This window comes from Ixodes scapularis, unplaced genomic scaffold (genome assembly GCF_016920785.2).
Source record: "Ixodes scapularis isolate PalLabHiFi unplaced genomic scaffold, ASM1692078v2 PGA_scaffold0__279_contigs__length_252992795, whole genome shotgun sequence".
Lineage (NCBI taxonomy): Eukaryota > Metazoa > Arthropoda > Arachnida > Ixodida > Ixodidae > Ixodes > Ixodes scapularis.
The window spans coordinates 152628877-152650049 of NW_024609835.1; the positions used below are offsets into that span (position 1 = coordinate 152628877).

Consider the following 21173-nt stretch of genomic DNA (forward strand, 5'->3'; position numbering starts at 1 on the left):
GCAGCCCTGCGTCGTTTCAATATCAAGAAAGGACAGGGTGGCGCATTTGACATTTCATTGCGCCCGCAAATCGAAGCGATTAGGCATCGTTAGCAAAAGCAGCTACAAAGAACTTTGCCTCTTCGAATAGTCACCAACAAATCCATTGTCCGGGGTGACGCGAGTCAGCTTGGTATGTGGACATCCGTGTTCACATTAAGCGGAGTCGTGGAACTATTTTCACAATAACTTCGCAAGCCGAGCCAGTGCGATGCACGTGACTCACGGCGGAAAAGACACCTTTGTCTCTGCCTTTTTTTTTTTTTTATCTCTGGGTCCTTGAGCACCCAGGGATTGGTCGAGTGTCCTCAGTTGGACGGCTCGGCCTTGCTCGGAATTTCCGAGGTTTCTTGGGGAAAGAAACGGGAGAGGGGGCAGAGCGCAGGTTGCATTCCAGTACCAGGCGGGTGTGAGTCATGGCGCGGCCCACGAGGAGGACAACAATGCCGGGCAGCGTCATCATTCGCCGGGGCAACGTTGTCATCGCCGGGGCTGCCTGTCCCCCTGCCGGCCCGAAAGACTTTTTCACTTCCGCTGTGATCAAGATGGCTTCAGGTGTCCTCCCGCTGCCTGGTTCCGTCTCCAACCCTGGGAACCTGGAGCTGGGGACTTCGCTGCCATTCAAGAACTTCGAGTGTCATTCCCCGACACACTTTGCCGTCACGGCGACCCAGCGCTGCCCCAACCTGCGGATTCCCGTCCCGATGCCTGGACCCCGTCTGCAAGCCACCTGCACTGCGGGTGGGCGCGCGTGCCGACGCCAACACGGGACGCGTCGTCGGGAGACGCCCCGGCGTCGTCATTGCTGGACTTCGGCCAAAACATCGTCAGGTCCCTGCGCCATGGTGAGCCACGGACTTCAACGCCGGGAGCGTCTCCGAAGATTTTCTATTTGTCAACCCCAGCATGTGGGGGTCGGTACCGGACGCGATAGTTTTTTTTCGGTTTCGTTTTTTTTGTTTGAGAGTCGGTAGGCCAATTTTGTTTTTAGTCCTACCTCAGCCTTAAAGGGGGAGGAGTGTGGGAACCACGAGTTTCCCGTCTCCCTATCTAGGCCTAGCACAAGCAGGCCGTGGGAGCGTTATGGCGACGTCATCCCGGATACGGGGGTAAGGCCGCATTCCTCGAAGAGGGCGTGTCTTCCCTCGCCCTTTTGGGTGAAAGTGCCTCCGGCGCACCCTTCGGAAATGATTGTGGACGCGGCCCATCTGCGGGATAAGCCACACTACCTACCCCGGGCGCGTCCACTTTCCGCTGGCTAGATAAGCGGCCGCGAACGGCGGCCCTGGCTCTCGTCGGCGGAGGCCCTGGATCTACGGAGCTCGGTTTTTCTTTGTGGGCCTCCGACTTCCCGTGAATCTGTCTAATGCGGCAGCGCGGGAAACCGACCGGGTGATACTGGCAATTGAGCCAGCGCCCAGACTTGATTGTCTAAGAGCGAAGCGTGCTGACATTGCAGTCAATAAACACGTCTTTATCCGAACCCGAGGAACCTTCTTTGTGTTTCTAAGTGGTACCCTCAAAAAGGAAAATACCACAATATATATATATAACAGGCATGGTGGCGGGAGGCCGAAGGCGTGGGTATAAAACTGAGAAGAAAAAAACCCTTAGTGAAAAACAGCAACAGCGGACGATTTAATCTTTGACGTTTTGGCCGGAGTCCGGCCTTCGTCCGGACTCCGGAGACCGGCCTTCCTGACGAAGGCCGGACTCCGGCCGAAACGTCGAAGATTAAATCGTCCGCTGTTGCTGTTTTTCACTAAGGGTTTTTTTCTTCTCAGTTTTCTATATATATATATATATATATATATATATTTACGGTGCCATTTTACTTTGGTTTTTTATAAAGAATTACTCCAGAACTGTTCTTGTTTTTTCGTGCTTTATTTGTGTTTATTACCATGTTATTTTTGCTCTATAGTATTTCTTCGAAAAATGGTTTAATGGTAATTGCAAAGGATGCCAAAACACAAATTTCGTAGAATCTACTGATTTTTGTGCAAATCTACAGACTTTTTGGAGATTAATCTGCTGACTTTTTTTTTTCTTCGTCTGGCAACACTGCTTCCGGTCGTCGCGGAGATGGCGAAGATATTGGGCAGGAGATCGAACTATAGGGGGCGCTCTGACCCGTTTGTTTTCCCCACGCTCGGTGTTTACTCAACACAAGGCCTGTACACACGCCAACAGGCCTTATGGGCATGGCCATGTCATCTTCTACAATAGAGCGCGGGGCACAGTTTAATGAAAAAAATACTAACAATCGACGAAGCGACGTTAAGTGCCGGATCTATCCTCGGAGAATGCGAGCTTGACCCACTTCGGCTTTTGTGCTGAGCTGGGACCGTGCATGCTGCATTGTTCATGCAGGCCGTAATGGAAACAAAAGAGCCCCTCCTCCCCCTCGCCGGAGAGCACGAACTCCAGCCGAACGCTGACGCCGCGTTCGGTTGTGTCGGCCGAGCGCTGCGTCATTGTATTTGTTGTCCCCATCCGTGTAGTTGATAAGTTAACCGCTTGGGGCGTAACGGTCTGTCCTCCTCCCCAATAGCGGTGTTGGGGGTCGTTGGCTCGTTTACGGTTACGGGGCAGATGTTTTGCGGTCCGTTTCTACTGCGTCTCTGGCTCTCAACAGGACGGCGCCTCTCATAGTTCAACCAGGCGTGGTCAGCCTGCGTCAGGCCGGCTCGACTCGTCCGATCGCCGGACCGCAGGCGACTTCCAAGTACGGCCGTTAGGCCTAGGATCCGAAGGCCTAGGATCCGTGAAGCGGTAAGCGAATCTCGTCCCGTTTTCGTTCTACTTTTATATTACGTTAGGTGCGCTACAGTATAAGCATGCGTGCCAAGTGTTCGTGACAATTTTTAACTAGAATAATTATGCTTCATTGCGGTCATTTGCCGAAAATGTAAATCGAGCAATGAACGAGGAGCCATGCTTGAAAACGGTGTATGTACGATGTTAACTCCTACCTGGGCGGCTAAAAAAAAAAAAAAGACTGGTTACGGTTGGATGCGAGGCTGGTCCCAATGCAATGGTAAGCACTTAGAGCGCCTTTCTGAACGGCATGTTAGCAATATAGCGATCAACGAGACGAGCGACGACGAGAAGCTACGAGAGCCGGCGCCGAGCGCCGAAGATTTCTCACTCTCGCTGCTTGCGCCGCTCGGTTCTTGGGCTTCTAGAAAACGTCACTCATCGCCTCGGTCGCTCGCACCAATCGCTTTCATAATGTGTGTCTCGTCGCGCGGCTGACTGCCGTGTTTATTCAGTATAAATCGACCTTTTTTTTTTTTCCCCTTTATTCTTTCCGGAAATTGTGACTAAAGAATTTGGACACCTACATTCGCGACCAAATTTTGCGACCCTACCGGAGGCATGAAGCTATCGAGTCACCGAGCCGGCGTTGCCGTAGAGCCGCGACGCTTCTTGTTTCAAAAAGCTTTTGGTTGCCGAAATGGCTCGCCGCCCGCGGTGGCCGGTCGGGCGTCGGATTTCGACATCGCGCCTCTAGCGTTCCCCTTGCTGGGCAACGGGTAAGGAGAGGAACGCGATGCGCCATGCACTTTACCCTCCATCCTCGCAAACGCGCACAGAAAAAAAAAAAAAAAGATGTTATTTTTGTTAGTTGCTTGAGGCGGCTCGGCTCGCGTGTTGCTCATGGCGACACGGCGGCTTTGCTTGCGTCTTTGTAGTTTGTCTTCCGTCGCTTCGCACCTTTTTTCGTTTCTTGTCGTCATTTTACAACGGTGTCAGTGAAGTATTGCTACGAATTTGCGAGGATGTCTACCCAGCTGACGAAGCTTGGGACGATGATAACATGTCCAGAAGTTCTGACGGTGATGAAGTTTTTGGCATCGCCCCGTGATTTAGCTGAGAGTGATGTAACTAAAGGTTTTTTTCTTTCTTTTGCCCAAAATTTCCCCTGTACTTAAAAATAAAAAAAAAGATCGACCTATATTTCAATTCTTTTTTTTTTTTTTTGTTCTTGGTGGATCCAATAAATAGGCTTCGACCTATTTTCGAGTAAATACGGTAACTTTAATTTTTATTTTGGGTTACGTCGGACGCAACTCGAATGCTTGACAGTTACGTTGGGCGTAACTTTAATTTTTATTTCGGGTTCTGTCGGACGTAACGTTAGACAGTCCGTTACACTTAAGGAAAATAGGAGCTGCAGGTTCATCATATAAACCAACCATTTGTGCTTAATTAAAATGCATCACTGACCTCAAAAAAAAAAAAATACTGCTATCCTAGAGTTTATGCTATAGGAATGTAGCGCTTCAGATAAATTTGTTAATTTTTACTTTTAGTCCCTGCCCCCTCCAGATACAACATCTGGCCTAAAGCAGTGTTCCGGATCTCCTTCCAAGACCTCAGGCGGGTCTTCATTCAATCCATGAGTCGGCGGCGTCTCATGGGCGTGTTGCTGGTGCTTACTGGATGGTGCTACCGAGGGAAAAGTGGTCGTGGTTGGGAAAGGCAAGTATGGCCGCCGTAAGTATAGATATTGTTTTTACCTTTGCTCGAATCCACTTTTAAGAAACGCACAGTTCGCATGTGTGCATCTCTCAATGTTTCCATAGTCGGCTGTTTTTTTGTTTTTTTTTGAGTGCTCCAATTTTGTCAGCGCTAGTTTCTCTAGATCATGCAAATGGGATGCAACACTAAACCACATATGCTCTCGCAACAAACAGTGCTGTGCAGAAGCACAGTGGAATTTACTCTAGCTTTATAATGCAGCACAAAATGGTTGACTCCAAGTATAGCTACTTTTGTGACTCCGTTTAACCAAAAGCTCTGCCGAAACAAACTTGCCGCCTTATAGGTAGTGCAAAAGAACCTCGTGTGCCTAACCTGGAGAAGGGCATTTTTTTTCATAGGTCAATTTTTCCTTAAACCAATACCTTCAGCCTCCTTGAAATGTTAACATTATGTGACACACGGAAGAACAGTAAACTTTTTAATGTTGGTGAACCTTTAATTTTCGCGGCCTTTAATTTTGCAGAATTCAGTGGCTGCGATTATGTCCTCTGTGACCGATTCGAGAAGAAATAGGGGCCACGAAGTAAGGGGGTTTTACTGTACATCGGAGGAAAGAGGAAGTCACTTATGTTTGTATGCAGGAGTAAAACCAACAACAACAATTATGGTGTCAACACTTTGTAAGCCTATCTGTGTCTATTGAATGATACCAATTTTGTTTTAGTTCGTTAAACATTGTTGCCTGTACATTGTGGGATGTCGTCTTCAACACAAGCAGTGGTTTTCTTCTCAAGCAGGCAGCATGGACGCGTGCCGCAGCACAACATAGTTCATTTGCAGGTGGTACCGCAGGTTGAAGGATGGTTGGCACAATATGGGGGAATCACAATTCAATGTTCTACCTCGGGCGTAGACAAGATTTGCTTATTCTAAATCATTTTGTCTAAAAATCTGGGATTTGCGATGAATGTACCCGCATGGTTGGAAGGGCCAGACAAGCCTTGAGAGCGCTTCATTTTCTAGCGTCTCAGTCCTGAACCCACTCACGCACCACATGTGTAGATGTTCCGATAGGTGGGAGCACTTATTTGGAAAATGGTGAATGGCAACTGTTATCTTTATCAGACTTCTGTATTATGGTCAAAGTTGGACTGCATATTTGCAATACTTTTTCTCACTTAAAAATATGTCATACTAAAATATGTAGAATAGCCGATGACAAAAAAGAGAATGGCTGGGCGTTCTCCAGCACGTGCTTGTGCTTTTCACCCCACTTTGGACAGATGTGCTTGCTCCAGGCTCATGAGGCGCTGAAACGTCATCGAAGGTAGCAGACGGGCTGGTGGTGGAACGACGGAGACTTCTCCCTGCCTTTCTCATGCTGTCAGTGAGCGTGTACCTCTATACTCTAACTTAGCTTAACCTGCACAGAGCTGAGGAGAATAGGCTTGGCGAGTGCCCTTACTGCATATGCATTTGTACAGCTGAGGCACTTTCTGAATCAAGAACATTGTGAATCTTACCTTCAAAAACACATCATTTTGGGGGTGCAAAAGGAGTTGTAAGGCATATCTTTGTTTGTATTGTCCTATTACGCATCGCAGGCACGTAGCCAGGGGGAAGCTTATGAGGCCGGCCACCCCCCCCCCCCCCGATATCTTCCATTTTGCATGGGTCCTCCTCTCCCCCCTCCCCCTCATACAGCGTTTTGTTATGAGGGGCCCCCCCCTGAAACAAAATCCTGGCTACGTGCCTGACGCATCGACTCCAACTTAATGCGGAGTCGACCCACCCTGTTGATAAATTTAATGCCTGCCAGGTAATTTGTTTTGCATTCAGTTAATATATCAGTATTCAGTTAGGTATCCCAAGTCATTAGTCGTTGAGATGCAGTCTCTCTGCAAGTCAGTCATGTTTAACATTCATAAAACTGCTCGTCAAATAATGGCACTGTCCAGGACATGTACTCGGCTCGAGCGATCGCTGTGCACAAGCTGGTCGTGTGGTTACAGGCAGCAAACATCCCGGTTGGAACGTCCTACCTCGCAATGTAGCTGAAGACTAGGTCAGGGCCCCACTCACAAACGTCTATACTTTGCATCTCTTTAAGCTGGACCACTTTTGACACTACAAGCCATTGCAGCAAAAACAGTGTGAGACATGATTATAAGCTCGACGTACCATGGCATCCAACTAGAAGGTCACATGGCTTGCAGCTTCTGCCGTGGTTTACTTTAAACTGAGATAGTTTGGAATAATGCTCCCGGTTTTTAGTGTTGCCCAGCACGGTTAACAATTTGGTGATATAGTGCTGCATTGAAAAATCTGCATTCGTGACTGTATCACCTTATGAATGCATACTAGCTATTAAACTCTCCATTCTGCAGAGAAATGAAATGCACTTTGCTTCCAAGTGCAGCTACTTCTGAAACTTCATGGTATGAAGCACCTTATGGCTGCAAGCTCTGACCGATCTTGTTCTCTGGTCTGCGCAGGCCCATTGCAGGGAGTCACTCTGAGAGCCTCACCAGAGGTTCCTGCCCGTGGTCGTTCTAAATTTTTTTGTTGTAGGTATGCATCCTTTCTGTCTTTCCCTTAATTGTATTCGGGCGTTTTCTTTTCATTGTCGCAGATTTGCCTCAAAATTGGTTCAGCACAAAAATGGATGCTGTACAACTGTATCCCGCATATTTTGTTCAAAATAACTTTTCTTTGCGAAAGTTAGATTTTTTTTTATGAAGGTTAGTCTTTTTTTGTTTTTATTCACAAATTTATTTGAGTTTCCATGGGCAACACTAAAACGTTATGCCAAGGGCAAGGACAAGTTCACTGCTCTAACTTGTTCTCAACTGATTGCAAGAAATTTTGTTAATGTCGTGAAACCTCTTTCCAGCACTTGCTTTGCAGCATGGAAACAAATTATACATGGGACATACTCTTCTTTAGAATGCTTGCTCATTCTGCAGGTCTGCCTTCTATAGATGTCGTGCTACTGGAGAGCAGGCGAATTCGATTGTTGGTTTTGCCATTGCTTTTTTTTAGCCGTTGTCTATTTTGACTAGTTAGCTGAAAATAATGATCTAGTACCCTTTAGTCAGTAAAATAGATAGTGTGTGCCGCTGTTAGTGTCAAGTAGAGATGCACGCTTTTTAGGCATTTTGCGCAGAGTAGTACCCATTTTTATTGGTTAGCCTCTTGATGCGCCAACTAAACTCTTTCTATCCAGACACCTGCCCTTTGCTTTAATTTGGCAGGCTCTGGCAATAAAATAATATAGTGTTATTCCTCGGTGGCTTAAAAACCTAAAGAAAGAAGTTTCTCCATGTTTAAACACAAACTTTTATAAAGGCAAAAATGAATAAAGCCAGTAGCAGACGACACATAGCCTCAGCAGTGCTCCGCGCCAACAGCGTTGCGTCAAAATAGCGGTCGTCTCCTTTTTTCTGCCTTCTCTCTCTTTCCTTCGGCGCTCTCCTCCCTTTCCTCCTCTCCGGCACCTTTGTCACCACACCCACTGGCTAAACTCTCCCACTATACGGCTCTGCATTGCAGTAGTAGGTTTTTTTTTATAGTCTTTAGAGTTAAATGTGAATATTTGACAGAAATCTCCCAGGTTGGGGTGAAAGAGGGGTAAATGAATGCATTTGATCATTCGCCTTAATTCGGTACCCATCATTTCAAGGCCTGTGTGGCCTTGTCCTTGGGTGTGTCTATGACTGTGGCTGTGAAGAAGCAGTTTTTTAATAGGTACAAGTACAAAGTATAAAAACAAAATGATCTATGTGCTGATCATGAAAGAATATGCTAGCCATTCTAATGTAGCTCTGCCAAGTACTTGATTGTGATTTGTTTTTATTTCCAGCTACTTGGTTGCCTCAAGATCTGGAGATCCTAGTGGCCACAAGCTTGGACTCAATCTTCTTCTGTGGTCCGGCCAGGACCATGGGGGAGGTAATCCCAGCAACAAGAGCATCACAGTATCTCCCTGCCTGTGACTTTCTATTAGCATTACGACAAGAGAGTCCTCATGCCACCAAGTGTTAGGTATGCTACTCGAAATAAGCATTCTTACCTATTCTTGAAGTGAAACAGCAAAAGCACTACTAAGCCTAAAATGCAAAAAACATTCAAATCTCGGGTTGGTTTGAGTTCCAATTACAAACATGACATGATTCACATGTGAATCATGTCTGCGTCTGCAGACATGATTCACATGTGAACTTAAAGCCCACGGATGTAGGTTCGACGGAGTCACAGAAATAACTTCTCGCAGATGGCTTCGCTAGTGCCATACCCAAACAAATTCTTAAAATAATCATTGTGTTACGTTGGTGTCATTAATCTTATGTACCTACCCCACCCAGCAGTCGGGAGATGTGAAATATAAAAAAAAATGGGAACTTGCACATTGTCAGCTCTGCAAAGATAATATATTGAACCAAGCATAGCACGTTCAACTTAAGAAAGCAATTCAGTGCAGGCCTAGTTTTAAGCTTCACATATTTGTTATTGCCCTTCATAATGAAGTAAAAACTGCTGAAGTTGTGGCCCACTACAGGCTTTCTATTAGTGTTAAAAAGTGTTATGGCAGTTTAAACAGCTCGCTCCAAATATTTTCTTGAAATGCATAGGTTTATTATTATGTGGATGTTTGCAGACAGTCATGGTGAGACCAATCTTTAGTGCCAAGTGTTCCACTTATTGAGAGTTGGTTGAGTCTGTAAATATTGTAGGTCGGTATTATGGTATGCAATGGGCACAATCATCCGTAATGACTAGCTCTACCTAGGGGAACTTTATACGTTTACTACGGCAAGATGGTTTCACAAAACTAAGTATTTAGTTTATTCAACTCCTGCACTAACCTTATCTCTAGAAACTTTTTATATTCTTTACGATGCTGAGTTAGGATTCTGGAAGTAGTGTTTCTAGAACTACGCTAGACATTTCCAGTTCATAATTTTTCTCGCAAAGAATTCAAGAGAGCCAAACCCTGTAATATACGGATGGAACTCGCAGAATGATACGACTGGCAGTTTGAAACATTCGGCACTGTAACAGTAACAATGACATGTCACTTGCCTATGTAATACTCATTGTCGCAGATCAAACTGCTTTTTCCGTCTGCATTCATTTTCAGTGGACTCATTCAGCGAACTCGCACCCGAGACTGCAGCGCTGGGTTCTGCGAAGTAATTTGAATGAATATAGATGCAACAGGTTTCTTTGAGTGTGCGTCTAACACGTATTCTTCATATTGAATCTGCTACTGTATTCATGACCATGTCCTTAATTGTATCCACATTCCAGCTTATTTTTATTTTGACATTTGAGTTTTCTTCAGTACTTTTCTCAACATCTGTGCTTGTCGAGCCGTACTCAAGACCATTAATCTTGTCTTTCACTATTACATTAATATATAAAACTGTTGATGCCAAGTGAGAATTCAAGGTCCCGAATCTGTCGTGCAAGTTAAATAAGAACCAATAAAAAGCTCTACAAAGGAAATTTTGTTAAAGGAGGCTGTATAAGCATTAAAATAGCACATGCCATGCTAAAAAAAATACAAATTCTTGTTAGGTATGCAAGGATGACACTGCTGTTTCTGATGTGTCACAAAAAAAAATCAGTGCCATACAGTGTTCCTTATGGAAGTACAAACTGTCGAATTCAAAGCCCAGAAGTTTTATTCAAGAATGTTCCTCAATACAAATGTATTTAGGGATCTGAGCCACTGACTCATACACGACTATGTGGCAAACATTCATTTTCATGTGCATTATAGTTTACAAGGTCTAGTCTGCATTGATTTATTGCATTCATGCTGAAACTGGGAGGGGTTCTCTGGGTATGAATAAAGATATAAACATTTCTTGAAATCAAAACATTTGAGAACGGACAAAAGGAAGGATCTGAGAACGGTATCTTAGATTCTCTTCTCTTTTTCTTATCTCTAATTTTCACCTTATTTCACCTGATGCATTTAGCTTTTTTAGCGCAGCTCTTAGCACCCGTTTCCGCGTTTCGCGACGTCGCCCTCGGTGTAACCGCCCAACTAAACTTGGCAGGAAATTGAATTAATGTTGCGGTCACGTGACGTTAATATTTCCGCTAAGTCTAGCTGAGAAACTGAATTTTTTATAAATGACATGACACGGTCATGCAACGTCATTTCCCCCGCTACTTTTAGCGGGAAAACTGCATTTGTGTTGAGGTCATGTGACATCAATTTCCGCGCTAAATTTAGTGGGAAATTTAACCCGCTAAATTTAGTGGGGAAATTTTCCCGCTAAATTCAGGGAAATTTCCCCCTAAATGGGAGGGAGCAGAAGAGGAGGAGGGGAGGGGAAGGAGAGGCATACCCTCCCATCTTCCTCTTCAAGATCTGTACTGTATTTTCACATTACAGGGAATTGTAAACGTCTCATATTTTAACTCATGTTTTTTCAACTTTTATATTGCAGGTGCGCTTGCAGCACAAATCTGGGTTGTGCTGATCCTCTACGCACAAGTTAGGAACTCCTGAGTGGCAAGAGTGGGAGTTTGGTCTGACAGCTCAAGGGACACCATTGTTCAGTATTGAATTTTTAATTATCTTCTTTTGAGCAAAGTTAAGCTTTGTTGCTTGCAGGTCTTCTAAAAATAAATACCTACAACCAAATTTACCACGTCACAACATTTTGCCTCTGCTCTTAGTGCTCCTGGTGAGCCTCGGATAAGAGCTTACTGGTGTGCAAACATCAAGCTTGTTTGAAACCACTCACTGATGTACACTCGCTGACATCCAGCATTCCAATGAAACGCTGGATGTCCACAGGTCTTTCTTGAACAATGCAAGGGGGAAAGGAACCATACAATCGTATCGTATTGGGGGACATTCTAGAGAGTGTTTTTTTTGTATGTTTTACAGATTTGTTTTAAAAAAGCCGTAAAAGCTACATTTACGCGGTCTGTGCACGTGAGTTATATGGCCAGGGCGGCATAGTATAAAAGGCTAATTTATAATGATCAGTCAGCTTATTACAGAGATGTGCCAGTCTTCTTTCAGAAAACTAGATGGAGGTTCATTCTAGCATAGTTTTATCTCGCGAATCTGAATATCCCGTTCGTTTTCCGCAAAGATATAACTAAACGTGAGAAAACAAAAAAACATCCTACCGATAGTGACATCGTAAGAAGACCTTTCGGCCGCCAAGCGCGTCGCTTAAGGGCCGCTCGTCCAATCTCAAGTTTTCTAGGTATATTCTCCCGCATTGGCACCAGTCGTGACACATTTTTCTGCCCTTTTAAAAAATAGCACGTGCGTGCATAGCTTTGATAGGTGCTGAAGATGCATGAGCAAAGATTTCGAAAGCCACTTTTGTGACGTCGCTCTCCAGGGAAGTGCTTTCACAGCGCTTTAAAAATGACTCTATGCAGCCTCGATTCATAAAATTACCAAATAATTTTGATATTTGAGATTCTGGAGGTCATATGAAGAAGATTTAAAAGTGTTTTCTCAAATACAAAACCGCTTCAGCCTCTCTCTAAGTATAGTATGTTCCTGAAATTTTTAATCAGTGAAAATAGACCCATGGTTCCAATTAGAAACTTGCTAAGCATCATCAAAACACACTAAATCAACTTTCTTTGTGAAGATATAAAACAAGAGCAGCATTTTATGGCGTTCTAAAAAAATGGTCAATTTGGACGCGTTTCCAGACTTTGGTTTCTTACCTTACCCATCTGTGTTCCCGTGAGGCCTCTTGTCGCCTTGCTTTTGCCTCGTTAACTTTACTGTCCCACTATAATTTTGGTATGTATTTCCTTCTTCATCTTCCTCTTTGATTGATTTTGAACTTCTCTAACATTCTTTTATAAGTGTACACTACATCGTCATATGTCTATACTCTCTCCAGTTGTGTGTACGCCATCGTCTCAATTCGTTCTAATACTTCTTGTATTTGGGCATCGTTTGGGGTCGAAATACTTTCTCGTTCAAGAATTTGTTTTTCGGGCTCTGCTGTACAAAACTTTGTTTTTGCGTCGCTTATAATCACTTCCTAAGAATTTTGTGCTTTCCTCATCTATTTCAATGTGTCTTAATCTGCTATACAACTTGCCATACCTTAGACAGTAGTGAATTGTTATTTTACGTCACATTTTACATAGGCGTTAACAAACACTATATCGAGAGCCTCACAAAATTCTTATAGCCATACACTCTCTAGAATCTGTATATCTTTGCACCTGCGGTCCTGCTGCCCGGTGGCCGCAGTGCGAAGCCGCCCCCTCGCCTCCCTCGTAGGATGGAGGGAAGCAAGGCGCACATGCGTTGCGTGTCTAAGGGGGAACAGGACCTTGGGCGCAGAGATGAGCTCTGATAAGAAACTGAAACCTAGAAACTCGTCCAAATAAAGCGTTTTTTCAGAACGCGTAAAAGGCTACCCCTGCATTATATCCTTCTAAAAAGAGTTGATTTTGTGGTTTTCAATGACTCAGCAAGTTTCTAATTGAAACCATATTTTCATTTTCACTAATTAAAAAGTTAATTAACAATTGTAAACATAGAAATTAACAATTAACAAATTGTATTTAATTATCTGACTGATTGTTACGATTAGGTCCCTATACTACGTACGCCTGGCCGTATAACTCGCCTGCACAAACCGCATTAATTTAGCTTTCACGACCTTTCTAAACATATATGTAAAGCTTAAAACTAAATCGCCCTGTACAACAGTGAAAAGGCGAAACCAGCCTGTTGGAGCCATATGGCTCCACCGTGCTGGTATCGCCTTTTCGCTGGTATAGGTTGTTCCATATTACGTTATGCATGTATGGTTCCACATGTTTCCGCCATATTCCACTACGCTGGTATAGGATGTCCCATAATACGACACGCTTGTATGGTTCCGCCTACCTGTATCGTTCCGCCTTAATCCACTATACTCCATCCGCCGATTCGCTTGTATAGAATGTCCCATATTACGGTTACGCTTGTATGAGCCTTTTCCGTCATCTTTCCATCATCGAAATTTTCCAACAGGGGAGCGCCAAAAAATGGGGCAGATTACGCGATAGGAGCTGAAGCTACCTGTAAGTCACGAGGTCGCTGCTGCCGCACCCGTCGCCCGTCGCTCAGGATGGGGATTTTCTCGGATTATCCTCGCAGAAGAAGCCGGCGCAAAAGGAGACCTTTCCCCTCTCCTCGCCGTGCTACAATACAAGAAGGAAAGAGGGCGAGGAGGACTTTCCGCCAGGCGGAAGAATATTTCTGCTGGTCCAACAAAGTATAGTTGGGTCTTGTCACATGCACGATTTAAAATGACTGCTAGTACTAAAAAAAGGGTTTGTGTAGAATTCGTTTACTAAATTGTTATGACAATGGGGCACTACACAGCATCACATCATGCGCTTCAAATTTTGCCAATTTACTGCAATGCAAACAAAATTTTTATTGTGAACTTGAATGACTACTGAGATTCTATTGGTACTTCCAGCCAAATTAAAATGAAAAAAAATTATGTTAAGTGTCGAAAATTATAAAGTCTACATGCCTGTTCACCGACAGTTAAAAAGATTACCATAAGATGTACATACTACAATAAATTTCACAAAATTTCTTGCCGCCGGCTCCGCTCTCAAGGTCCAGTTAGTGCTTCCGCATTAAAAACAGACAAACAATTTTGGACAATATTTGAGTGCTCCTGAAACTCGACGAGTGCGTTTAAATGCCATATAGGAACTTTTAGCTTGCAAGTCTGGCACATCACACTTGAGTATTTCATGGTATACAAAAGCTGTTCGCTATGTTTATAGCCTTGTTTTCGGTAGCATTCTAACAAATCACTGAATCACTTAGAGAACTTTGCATCCACGTAAAAATAGGTTGACGGTAGACAACTACATTGTCACTGAAAAGGATGGCGCAACTGGGTAGCGTCTTCATTCGCTCCGCGTCCAATTGAGGTTCACCATATTTGACAGTACTTACGGGCTATTCATGGCAGTTCAAGTGTAAGAGATCTGAGGCTTTCTTAAGAGGCACTCTGTCTTGTTTAAGTATCAGCGATTCGCCACCCTCACATGCCGCATAAAATTAAACATAAAGAAAACTATTAGCTAGACATAGACCGAAGAGATATTCAATCAGTGTTGGAGGTTCCAGATAAAAAAAAAGCTAGTGATTTGGCTTCCGTAGATACAGGTGTGACAGTTTGACGAAAGGACAGCCACCCTGTACATGAGAGCAACCTTTTTGCTTGCAGAACTTCTGATTTTTTTTTTTTTTTTTTACATTGACAAAGGCAAATTCAGCAACAACCTTGCCGAACCCCCATTCAATGGCTCGCCTGACTCACTGCTTTGTTGATTTCTATCTGTGTCGGTCGCCTTTGAAGCCTAAGGCTTGAGTTGAAGTAGCCTCAATGGATAGGCCGGCTCCCCGTACAGCACATACGAGTGGCCATCCACCAACTGCAACAACTTTTTGTAGAGCTGGCTCTCTCGCAGCATACCTGCAGGGGAATGAATTGATGCAGGAGATTAAGCGTGAACCATGTGCAATTATTTCACGTTCAGTTCTAGCCCAAATAAGTGGAGCATTTCTGCAGGCAATAGAAATAATAAACGAAGTTACCTGGAGTAAAAGGATAAGGTATAGACATGTCATGAGGTTCCTGGAAGGTACGAACACTCTTGTACGTAATCCGTTACAAGAGCGAAATTCCTTTTAATCCCTTACATGTATCGGTAATTTAGTAACGAAATAATTACATATTTTCTAGAGTAATTTTAAAGTAATTCCATTACATTTTTTTTAGGACCAGCCCCGCCCCCCCCCCCCCCCCCCATTTCTAAAGGAAAGACCGTTTTTATTTTGATAATTTTGAGCGCAGTGACACTGTCATGCGAATTGACCAGCGCAAACGGAGGCTTGGCACTCCAGTTCCGCAAAGTCTTTTTTTTTTTTGCAACACCAAGCCCCCAAATCTGTTTTTTATACCCTAACAACAGTGTCAAAAGATCCAAATAAACATTTCTACAAAAAAAGGGGGGGGGGGGGGGGCGGGAGCAAGTTATATCCGCTTGTTTAGTGTCTGTTTTTTTTTTTCTTTGTGATCGAAGATGGGGAGAGGAGGACATCTAGCGATAGTGTGCCTCTTCGAGAAGCTCGAGGCGGCAAGTGCGCTGACAAGAATTAACAATGTCCTTCTCGGTTATAGTGACTACGATCATTTTCATAATGTCACAACACGAGACAACGCTCCGTCTACCCTAAAATTCACTAAAAAAGATGGGATAATATGTGAAAGCGTTATTGCGGCAACCATCCTCGTCCGTTGCTGCACACTTATCTTTTCTTAACATGATGTATTTTTTCTGCTTCTTTCACCTTATTTGACCCTGTTTTAAAAGCTACGTACCTTTTTGTAGTCCGAATTCTAGGGTTGGCCCACTTTATTTGTGAACTCCGGCCAGCTTATCTGCATCTCATTCGCCCTTTTTGTGAGTAAACTTTTCGCGAGCACTTCGAAAATGGTAATATTCTTCCCCTTTTTCCCCAGCAGGACGCATCTTATCTCGAGCAGATATTTTTACAAATAAAACATATTGGTGACTGATGTAGACTTGTTATTCTGGGCTGGAGGAGCGAGTGAAACTCGTGAGTGGGGCCATTGTGTGTCTTACTTAGTATTCTACCTTTCACTGCCCGTGGCATCAGCGGATGTCTATCTGGAAAACACCGGAGTAAACTGCAGTCGGCCCGTGCTCCGTGCGTTTACATTTCTTTGTTTTAACCAACGTTCTAATTAATTGTTGTTATGAGTGTCCTGGTGTTGTTTTTTCTCGATTGCTTACATTTATATACTGGAAACTCTTATTCACCAACGTCCCAACCGAGGCTCGACCTGTTCATAACCAAAGAAAGAAGAATATCGAGCCAAACCTTATTTCTTCTTTAATTATCAACTTACTGTTACCAACTCTACAAAAACTCTCGAATATCAGGCAACGGCTGCAAAGATGAAGCCTTGCTCTATCTTCCAGCTAAATATACTTCCATTGCTTCGCTAAAAAAGCTCAATGCAGAGCATTAAATATTTGTGAGGCAAAATATGGCACTCCCATCCAGTGCCTCAGTTCAAAGGGTGTTCAGCGTAGCAGTCGACATCTTCAGTAAAATATGACGCAAAATGTTTGACAAGACTTTCGAGACCAGCTTGTGCTCAAAATTCTCAAGGTCAATAAATGCAGCAGGTGGCAGCAATCATAACTTAAATAACCTTCTTTTCTTTGTTTCTTAATTGAGGACAATAATGTTGAAAGTAACGGATTACTTTTGGGTGTAACGGTCAACTACTTTTATAATAGGGTAATTGTAATTGTAAAAAAAATATAGTTTAGCCTTGAGTAATTGTAAATGTAATTCCTTACTATTTTTCAGTAACGTGTACAAGTCTGGGTACGACAGCATCACTTTGAATAAATTTTATCCCGAAGCCATACAGCAAACTGTGATCATATTGCTGAGGGCTTCACATATAAAAATCGGTTATAAATTCATCCTCCAAGCCATCATTCATGACCCAGCCACATGGATTAAGAACACTCCTGATTTAGTCATAATGTCCTCGCTAATTAATAGTGTTTTTGAAAAATTACCCAAGCACCGAGGAGCACTCTGGGGATGTAAATGAGCTGCATGCGCTCACCTTAGCAATATAAAAAAGTTGAAGTAAATATCCAAAATGGGGCACTGACGAACAGACATGCAAAGTGACATTTGTTTTATATTTTTGCTTTAAAACGGTTGCTGCTGCAGACATCATGTGTAGCACCCGTAACTAAACTCTCAGCATGCTCCTTGGTGCTCGGGTATTTTAACGAAGGGATTATTCTTTTTCGAACTTCACTAGCTGTTCAAAAGTGCGGTTGGGAGACGTTAACGGAAGTTTCTGTGTGTTGTAGATCCTGTTGTCGTATGCCCCCTTGAGTCCCCTTCTTTTCAATACAGCTGCGCCCTGCCGAGAAGTGTAAACTTGCAATGCAGGGAAGCTACTACATTTGCATGTCTTCCTTTCCCTTCCTTTTTATTTGTTTCCCATTTGACCACGAGGTGCTAAGAGACTAAGCCACAGTGCGTAAAGGGGACTCTGCCGCCTTTTACAGTTTTAGCAAGAGGCGATTTATATAGTGTGTAGCAAAAACGCAAAAACTTGCACGAGGGAAAACTCAAGTTCTTCAATGACAACGAAAACAAAAGAAACAGCTGTAGAACACTTACTGATAGAGTCAAAGAATTTGAGAACATAAGTCTAACACAGAAACGTAAATATCAATTTGACGTCAGGATGGCGCTTAAGACGAGGACAAAAGGGAGACTAGACAACACGGAGCGCTCCCTTTGGTCCTCGTCTTAAGCGCCATCATGACGTCAAATTTCCAATACCAACTAATCCCAACAATCTGCATCGATTTGTAAATATCATGCCTAAACATAACTCATGAAAAATAAGAGCAGAAAGCTACATACGTCAGTGCCCACGAAAAGCACCCGCCGTTTTTTTTTATTGGTTTGAAGGGATATTGACGCACATCAGACATTCAATAATGCTAAGGATTTTTGGCGATTGTGAAGTCTTTTGTTGACTTTACATATTTTTTGCCTAATTGAGAAGTTGTTTGAATGTGTATCTATAAATGCTGTCATCTGGCAGAATTTGTGCAGTATTTGCAATAACTTAAATTATTAAATTTGGTTAACCTCTAGAAGGCCATGATGTTGCAAGGTGGGTCCGTGGAGAGGTCTTGAGGCCTGCCCTTATAGTTCTAAAATATCCATTGTATTTTTTTTGTAAAATGAGGAGCATATTTCAATTTGTTGATGTAATATTGTAATAGCCATGCTCATGTAATCCACGCTGCAAGCCATAGGATCATCGCTGATGTCACCTTATTGATTCGCAAGAAGTATCTCCCGCGGCCCTTCTTTATTTCTGCCACCACTTTTCAGGCGGTTTTAGCGTATCCCGCCGATTGCCGACGTGGTCCATAACAGGGCAGCTGAAGGAAGAGGAGGCAGAAGCGTCTGTGAAATGTCAGCAAAGCTTACACCCAAGATACGACCTCAGAATCATGAGTTGGTGAGACACATTTCGCAACTGGCAGGGAACTCCACTTCTATAACGCGTTTGTGGTCGTGCAAGCTTTTGCAATGGCTTCACCCGTTCCTAATGTCGATGCCCTTTGCCTTTTATTTCATCAAAGCCTTAAGTGAAAAATCCTACAACCACAAGTGAACACTACACAATGAGCCTTGTGTTGTTTTCAAACACTTCGCAAAATCTGAATTTGCAATGTGGTTATGGTGTCAATGACAACATCCTCACCGCTTGAGTGAACTTTATATTGTGGCGCCCTAAACGTTAAAACAATGTGGGTTCTTATCGACTTTTTGAACCGCAGAATCAAGCTTGTCTTGCATCAGAATCGTTCACCTAAAGATAGGCACTCGCGTCGGCGGATCTTTGCCGCTGCACATTGACCCTTTCTGCCCCTGTTAGACGCCGAGCAGCTGGTACGGCCTTTTGGAACGTGCCCTGGGAGCTTGATCAGAACATTCTCTCCTGTCGCTCCTGGGCACCGAGTTGCACAAAGTCCTTGAATACACGGTCTAAATGCTATATTTGGCCGTTGCATTGAGGATGATACACAGAGGAAAAGGTGATCTTTACTCCCAGTTCTTTCGAGAATACTTCAAACTCGGCAGACACGAACTCAGGATCGTGATCGCTGACCAGTTTGGTGGGGTAGTCCTCACGAATAAACACCGACCATAAAAAATAAACAATCTTTCCCGAAATCGCCAGACTCATCAGGCACATCTACGGCCACTTGCTGAGTACGTCAATGAACGTAATGGCATACCAGAAATCGTTCGGCGCACTTGACAAAAGTCCCGCAATCTCGATTCCGAGTTTCTCCCATGGAGCAAATTGCACGCACGTAGTGTTGAAACACTTCAATGCCTGGCTATTGATTTTGAGTGACAAACAAGCGAACGCATCGATTCCAAGTATGTTTGTGCCTTTCGATAGGACGTAGAAATGCACGTCAGCCTTCCACTCCTGGTAAGTAACCACGGCAACAAAACAAGCCGTCACTGCAATATTCCCCTGCGAGAAATCAAACGAATTAACAGCCGAGTCTTGAAGCCGAAGCGAAGAATCAAAATTCTTCTGACATGTATCTTCAAAGATTATCGAAACTGCTGACCCGGTGTCAGCCAAATTATGTAACACCGTTCCCTCGACAGGAACAGAAATGTAGATAGCGTTTTGCGGTTTTTCGCGTCCCTGCAGAATACTGAGGGCGCCATCACCACAACTATACAAGCAGCCAACTTCTCTGATGGCGCTGACTTTGTTATTGTTGACGGCGGTACTCATGCAGACAGCACAAAAATGTCAGACTTTTCTGAATGCATTGCACGTTTTCCTTCTTGCCTCACATGTGGCGAAATTCGCAAGATTTTCCGACGACCTGGAGCGGTAGAACTTTTTTCCAGAGGAGGGCGGAGGCTCAGGTTCCGTTGACGCGTGGTCGATCGGCGCTCCGCGTGCACTTAGCGTCAACCATCTGCACCGCTGAAACCAATACGAGTTCCTTGGAGTAGCGTACCGTTTCTTCGACCAGACGGCCGATGACCAATGTACGATCCAAGGTGAGACAAGTACCTTCCAGGAGCAGCCGCTCTCGTAGCTACTGGATCGACGTCTTTGCAACTAGCTGGTCTCGGGTGAACACGTCCACCATGGCTCGAAACTCGCAGTTCGACGACAGGTCCCGTAGTTCAGCAAGAAATGTGTCGATGGATTCCCCGGGTCACTGCACTCGGAGGCCGAAGCGATGTCGTGAGACGATCACGTCTGAAGTTGCCGCAAAGTAGCTCCCCAGGACTGCCAGAGCGTCATCGCACTCGTCCGGTGCAATGGGTGTCTTTTGGTCTTCAGGTGGTTCACGCAGTCCCAGTATCGGAGGGCACGTCTCCGGAAGAGTGTTGAAGATCCGTTGGCACTCGACCCAGAGGCAGTGCACCAATAGAGCCTTCTGCCGATTATGTTCGTGGGCGGCGCCTCCCGTAGCAAGCAAGTAGTTGTTAAACACAAGTCGCCACAGCTTCCACAGAACAGCAGGTTTTCCGGTAACCGGCAGAAATGGGGGAAACACCAGGAGGCTCATGTTATCGACTTCTTGTCGCCACTGTTGCCACTGCCGGAGCAGCCAAAGTGACACTGCTCCTCCAGTACCGGTGAAGAACCCTTATATTTATTATACCTTCTCTTTTATAGCCAAGCAACACGGTAGTGGCGCCACCAAAAGATAGTGGCACCGCCACAACAATCAGGATTACAAAAAAGCATATAGCTCAGACTTTTCTATATATGTTTCACAACCCCTTCAAGAAATTGTTTCTGACTCGCGTTTCCTATTCTAATTTAACATAGATTTCGCCACACCGATGTGCTCAGTACCTTGTTTTTATCGCTGGTCTCAGGCAACAACGCTTGCCGGAGACATGTCGACGTCCCTTGTACGGTCCGTCAAGCTCGTACATTATTCTATTTGCGCACATAACCGATTGGTATTTTACCACA

At 44.2% G+C, this 21173-nt stretch overlaps 1 pseudogene; it reads right to left on the reverse strand.

Annotated features, from left to right (window-relative positions):
• Positions 1-20097: 20097 nt before the first annotated feature.
• On the reverse strand, positions 20098-20757 carry LOC120848932 (annotated as a pseudogene).
• Between the last annotated feature and the right edge of the window lie 416 nt (positions 20758-21173).